This window comes from Styela clava, chromosome 5, assembly GCF_964204865.1.
Source record: "Styela clava chromosome 5, kaStyClav1.hap1.2, whole genome shotgun sequence".
NCBI classification, from domain to species: Eukaryota; Metazoa; Chordata; class Ascidiacea; order Stolidobranchia; family Styelidae; genus Styela; species Styela clava.
In genome coordinates, this window is record NC_135254.1 from 4782251 (window position 1) to 4789173 (window position 6923).

A 6923-nucleotide genomic window follows, 5' to 3' on the forward strand; every position below is an offset into this window, starting at 1 on the left:
TTTCTTTTACAATTTAAGCATTAAAGTAAGATATGAAAATGGTAGTTTAGTTTCTATCAAGCATGCCTTGAATAAAAAAAGTTTCAACTTTACTAGCTCAGCTCACAAACAACCTAGAATCAGACATAGCTCAACAAACTGGACCATAGAATGGCAAAATATCAAGTTAGTATTGTCATGATATATTGATAATTGGTCTGAGCGCTGAAAACTAAAAATATCAGCTAAATCAATTACAAGGTTCAAGAAGTCACCGCAATTTTCCCACAATTTTAAATGAGTAGGATATGCCAGACCAGACTAAGAATTATAGCAGCCACTAATAATTTGAATATATCTGTTCATAACACTTTTATGGAAGCGAAGCAACACGAAATGCATGACTTTTTTAGAATTTAACAAGTTATAATGTTTTAGAATCGGTTTTGGTTTGTTTTATTTCAACTCTGCCTCTTATCTTTTTGGTATTTACTCTATCACATTATATCATATACTCATATTTCACTCTTTATTTTATTTAAAGAAGACATAAATTTACATTTTCCTATTCAAAAGAGACAATAAATTTAGCCATAAAATACACTACCATAAGATGACAAGTCAAAATTTGTCAAATTCGATCAAGAGTTCAAAATGAAAAGTTAAATATTTAGTTCATTGACGTAACAATAATGCATAAATGCTAAAAATCTCTTTTATACTGCTTATTGAATAGAATTCTAGAGTATATTTACGACCCTGTTAAATATAAACATCAATACAGTGATTACTATTATAAGAAAATGTAGATCAAAAATGAAACCTTTCTTGCAAGATTTTGAGAAATATTTGAATAAATGTGACTGATTTTGATTGCACAAATTGATTGGTAACTTAATTAATTAATGTAGTAGTATTAATGTATTTAATGTGAGCTTGCCAGATTCCAAGATTTATTCATTCATTTCACAGTCATATCAACAAAAATGAACATCAAGATATAATGATCAATAAATGATAGGCCTAAATTTAGGCATACTGCCCTGTTTTCAGACGTGACTTATAAAATATATATTTCTAATAAAATGAATCAAGATAATAAATTTGCGAACATCAGCATGATACTTTTATAACATTATAACACAAACCTTGCTTACAATGAATCTGACACTATTTAATAAAAGTCGTATAACATAAAATAAACAAGCTAAATATTGCTAAACTTCCAGACTAATCTGACCAGCTGTTCATGGGACCTTCTGTTACAAATTATGTGTATATGCCTTTTTATGTTTACTCTGAATTATTGATAGAGTCTATTATAATTTTTAACTCAAATCCTATCAATTCCATAATTTTGAAGTTTTGGGTGAGTTTTATATAAGTTCATGTGATGAGAGTATTTGGCAGGAAACAATGTTTCGTTTCGCTTGAAAAAGGTTGATGAATATGGATTTTGAATACATATACTTAATTAATAAATTTCAATAACTTGAAAATGACATAAATTTTGCCAAAGTTGTGAACAGTCGAACAGGAGGTTTGTACTATGTAATTAGTTACCTTCTGTAATTTGTCCCTGATTTCACATAGCTGGTTGCCGTAATCAGAAATGCAAACAAACCATTTTTAATAAGAGGTCACTTAATGAAAAATTCCTATTCGTTATCTCCTCGTAACACGTATCCCTGTTTGCTTTGTATTTCATATTAGATTTTACTTTTAACAAAATGTAGTTTTTGTAATATGCAAAATCAGGTTTTATTATTTTTAATTCACTATGAATAATTGTCCGCAAACTAGGAATAAAACAATACATATCTATATAAATATATTGTTAGAACATATTATGATATACTAGTACATATTATTAGTATATGATTCTTGTGAATTCACTACCTCATTGTTATTTTCCCGAATATAACGACCTGAACTATTCTGAGTCTCACCCCAACCGTTATTTTGTGAATTGTATATTATCTCTTGGCCCCACAGTAGGATGGGGCTGGTAATGCCTGAATTCAAAATTGCCATTGCATGACAGAATAAATATGAATACTTGAACTTGGGAAGAATTTTATAATGAATATGAAAATCCAAAAGTGCGGATGTTGGGACTTGTAATTATGACTGAGATTTTGGCATGTTGAGTCAAATACATTAATATCGTATGTTAGAGATTTTTGTGATAATCCTGATGAGTCTTGTGGCCAATCTAAGCAAATCACATAATATCAAACTAGATTATCTGGTGTATTAAGATAACACCTAACAAGGCCATATCTATCATAATGGAGTAAGGCATTGGCTAGTTATGATCTGAGCAGAAAATATAAAAAGGTAATAAATTAAAACTTAATCAATCGAAGAAAATACACAATTGCTGAACTTCTGAAGGTGATAATGTAGATTTTGGTCACAAATAGAAGACTGGAAATAAGTTGTGAGATAAATGACATAGGCCTTAGCTGCTTCATCAGCTGCTTATCAATGGACAGAAACCTAATATTGTTTAAGTTACTGCATCACGATGAAATTGGTAAATTATAGAGCACTGTAAGAACATTATCAGTCTAGAATCCAGCACCTTTCAGAATGAAACTTGACAAATTGATGCCCTCTTACCCTGGAAGTTACTTTCGACCCTTATACAAACCAATAAGTCACTAACACTCCAGTAACTTTAATCTTTTTTTGATCAAGTAAAATATGCCTATTTTTCTGCAACATTTACCTAGTTGACATTCTGAACACCTACACAATTAACTGAGCCCATTTATTGAATCTGTCTTACTATTTTTGAACAATTAAATATAGAAGTCATTTTAAACATTAATTGAGATTTGTATACTCCCTTATTGTTTTCATACGTTTTTCATCTTAAAGTCGTCCTAATTAAAACGGATTTACTTAGTATATTGTTAATTCTTCCTAATTGGTCCTATTTATTTCATTCATGCATCCATTTATTATTGAATATATCTTAAAATAAACAATACAATATTTTTTAAGTTTGTAACTACTAACTAGATGATTTAGAATGACTTGCTGGTAACATTTATCGTTTAATTCTGCTTTCACTGACTGAATTCGGTGGTTTAAACTGAATTAATGGTAAGTCAATGATAGGTAATTTGACCATGTTCTCAATACCTGATATCTAGCGCCCGCTTACGGTCGTCAGATAAAACCATATAATAAAAAATCACAAAAGTCGTTCTAAGTGAATAGGATATATTAATATAAGAATAATGTTATTTATTATTAATCAGGACCAGACAGTTGATAAGATATACATGGCATACAAGCATATTTTTATGACGCTTATTCGCGTATTTTTTCGACCAACGTCATGTACAAGCAGTCACTGCATTTGGAAGGGACGGAATATTGCCGATTCGGTATTGCCTACCCAATTAACTACAGACTGGTTGAGGTGGTGGGCATAAAATTTGGAACCGATCGGAGGAAAAGTTCATTTTAAAACAGTTTATTAGTGGCCGATTGTAGGTTCTTGTGTTGTTCAGTGCGGCCAGATTTCGTGCTCCAACATACCCCGCTAAAAGTAAGCAACAAAGCAAAAATATTTTGAATCTATTTTTTTATTTTTCATTTTCTCTAAACGTACTAGATTTAACGGGTGTTCGTGATTTGATAAATGTTCTAACGAAAATCAAATAAGGTTACCTATATATCTGATTGATGGCATTGTTGTTACCAGGGAAACCCCCTTTCAAATCTAACATGTTAAGAAGGCCTCAAACATCGATCATGTTCAACTGCTTTGGTCCTCGATCTATTGTGTGAAATCATGGAATTGCGCAAGTAAACTGACATAACCACAAAGATTTCGAGACATTTGTAAAACTCTCAATAGCAATTACGGTAGAGAATGATAATGGTCGTATCGCTCCCTCTTGACCATACCAAAACAATTTTGTTGTTGCTCCTTTTTTCTGTATTGATGACATCACTCTTGGTTGACAATATTAAATCTCTCTGTAATGTTACCTTGCCAGTAATACATTCTTTGGTCAGAGTAGAATACGAGTACAAATTTTGTCACTGTTCTAATGAAACTATACATCCAAAATCGAATTCTGGACCTTGTGTGACAAAGTACGTTTATCAGCAAAAGTAAAGATACAGAGTATTGAATGTTCGATTATATGCATTGAAGTTGACAGTTAGGTGTGGTACCTGAAAATTTTCAACACCCCTACTATTGCTCTGCTGACTACCCCCGTTTTTTTTGCTATCGATTTTGTCAAAGTAGCAGAAATATTTGAATGCTACTTACTACTACTTACTATGATATTTTTATGAAAGAGGTAGTTGAGCTTTTGGAAATTTGATTCATGGGTAATAATATTAAAAATTTTGGGATTCATTGATATAGCCTTAACTAACAAATTGAATTTTTTTCAACCTGAAAATGCCATAAATTTTGGTCAAATTTTAAACAGTTCAAAAAGAGGTTTGTATTTAATAATAATAAGTTACGTTCTGTACTTTGTCCCGATATCACATCACTGGCTGCTGTAATCATAAATGCAAACAAACCACTTCTAGTATGAGGCCACCTAATATAAATTCTTATTTGTTATCTCCTCTTGACACGCATCACTGTTTGTTTTGTATTTCGTAATTGACTCTACTTTTAACAAAATTTAGTTTTTCTAAGATGCAAAATTAGGTTTTAAAAGGCATAAATTCTTAAGTCAACTTTAATTTTCAATTTAATATCCAAAACTTGTACTGACGAATCTCATCAGATTTATATTTGATTTATTATAATTAATATTAATGAGTTGAATATTAATTAATAATAATCCTAAATAATTTTAGTAATGTCACAAGACTAGGAGAAAAAACAATATATACATATCACATATTATGAAAACCAGAACATATTTTTAGTAAATGATTCTTGTGAATTCACTGCCTAATCGCTGTTTTCCCGATAATATTGATTTAGAAAGCTTTAATCCAATCGATATTTGCTGAAGTGTAATTCTTTACTACCTTTTGTTTACATTACACAACTTGATGTAAAGTATGTGTACCAATATGGAGCTAAATAATTTTGTTCATCTACTTTACATCAAGTTCGAAAGCTGATGGGTAGGGTGTATGTTGACTTGGCAAAAACAAACAGACAAAATTCCCCGAACTCGTAGTAGAACTAAAATAAGGAAATTAGGGATGAAATTACGGCCTAACTCTAACCTGGTATACATACTACGGCAATACTCATTTTTATTATATTCTCAGTAGACTTGTTACTTTTGTGATCACCCATATTGTCAATAGGAGTATGTCATGTGTGACCTTGCTTTAAACAAATTTTGTTATAAAATAATAATTTAGAAATATTTTTACAACATAGATTCCAAATTAATAACTTAATGGAATTGGTATTTTTGCATTTGATAATTCTAGGGATGATCTGGAAAGGGTTGGCATTGCCTGAATTCAAAATTGATTTAACAAAGTAACAAAGTTCCAATCTTAATGAATAATCCATACAACCTCAAATTAATAAATATTTTCTATATTTATGCTGTTCTCCTTCTATATGACATTTACAACTATTTATACAAAAAAACTAGCTTGCAGACCACAGAGTAATGAAAGGTTTCCCTGAAACTCACTTCAATTGTTTATCATCGTATTAATATCATAATAAAGTCTGCAGACACGGTCGATAATTACTAGATTCATGTGATAAATTCAAATAATATTTTGTAATTTGGTGACTACTAAAATCTACTCTACACTAGCTTACTTCAATAAGGAACTACTAGAACTGATCTGTATATTTGGTGGAGGATAATTACAGTGCTCAAACTTTATATAGAAACTTCAATAGTCTAACAACTGTATATAAAGCTGTCTAAACCAGAGGTTCTGAAACAGGGGGTGCGCAGACAATTTTTTGAGGGGATGTGAAGCTATAAACAATAAAAATATATGTTAGATTATCTACCACAAAACCTCGAATTAAACATCTTGTCAGTCAAATACAACTGCACTGATGAAAACAACAGCAAATTTTGCTTACAACTTTTCATTTATTTCATTATTTACGTTCCATCCACATATTTTCAACTTGGTTTCTGAATGAAAAATACTTTCACTTTACTATCTATTATTTAGAGCTTATTGTAAGCCTATTTATGAGGTGGGGCATGGGACTCGACAACTTCTGACAAGAGGGCATGCTCAAAAACTACTGGTCTAAACAGAGAGTAGATCTCTGTTACCAAGGTTCACAAACTGGGGTACACTCCTATTTAAATGTATAAACAACTCAGTAAGGGGAAACTAAGAACAAAACTGTATATTTTGTACAAGAAAATTGCAGCGCTCAAAATCAATCTAGAAATTCAACAGAGTAATTATTGTATATAAAACTGCACAAATAGAAAAATTACATTCGACGAATCTGGATTATTGAATACGTATAAATTCACTAAAACAAATCTGCATAGGTGTATTTGATCTTGGCATCAACTGAATATGTCTCAAATAAATCTACTCGACAAAAGTGTGAAACATAGTAATGTATAAACTTTATTCTTATAAATGATAATAGCCTACAGGGGAAACTAAAATGAAAAATGCTATTTTCCCCCTATGTAATCAACAAGAAAGCATTTGCAAATCACAGAGCAATAGAAAATTTTATTGATCTTCTCGCAAATCCCAAATTCTATATCATGGCTATAAAGTCAGCAGACAGATACAGCTTTCCTTTACCTCAAGAAAAATTTATAAATCCTATCCTGTCCTTTGTAATGAGGAGGTTAATTGATATTTTGTAATTTGCAGACTACCAAAAACTACTCTATCATACTAGCCTACTTACTTATACAGCATCTCAGTAAGTAGAATCTCAGTAAGGAATCACTTCAATAGAACTGTATATTAACTGGAGCAAA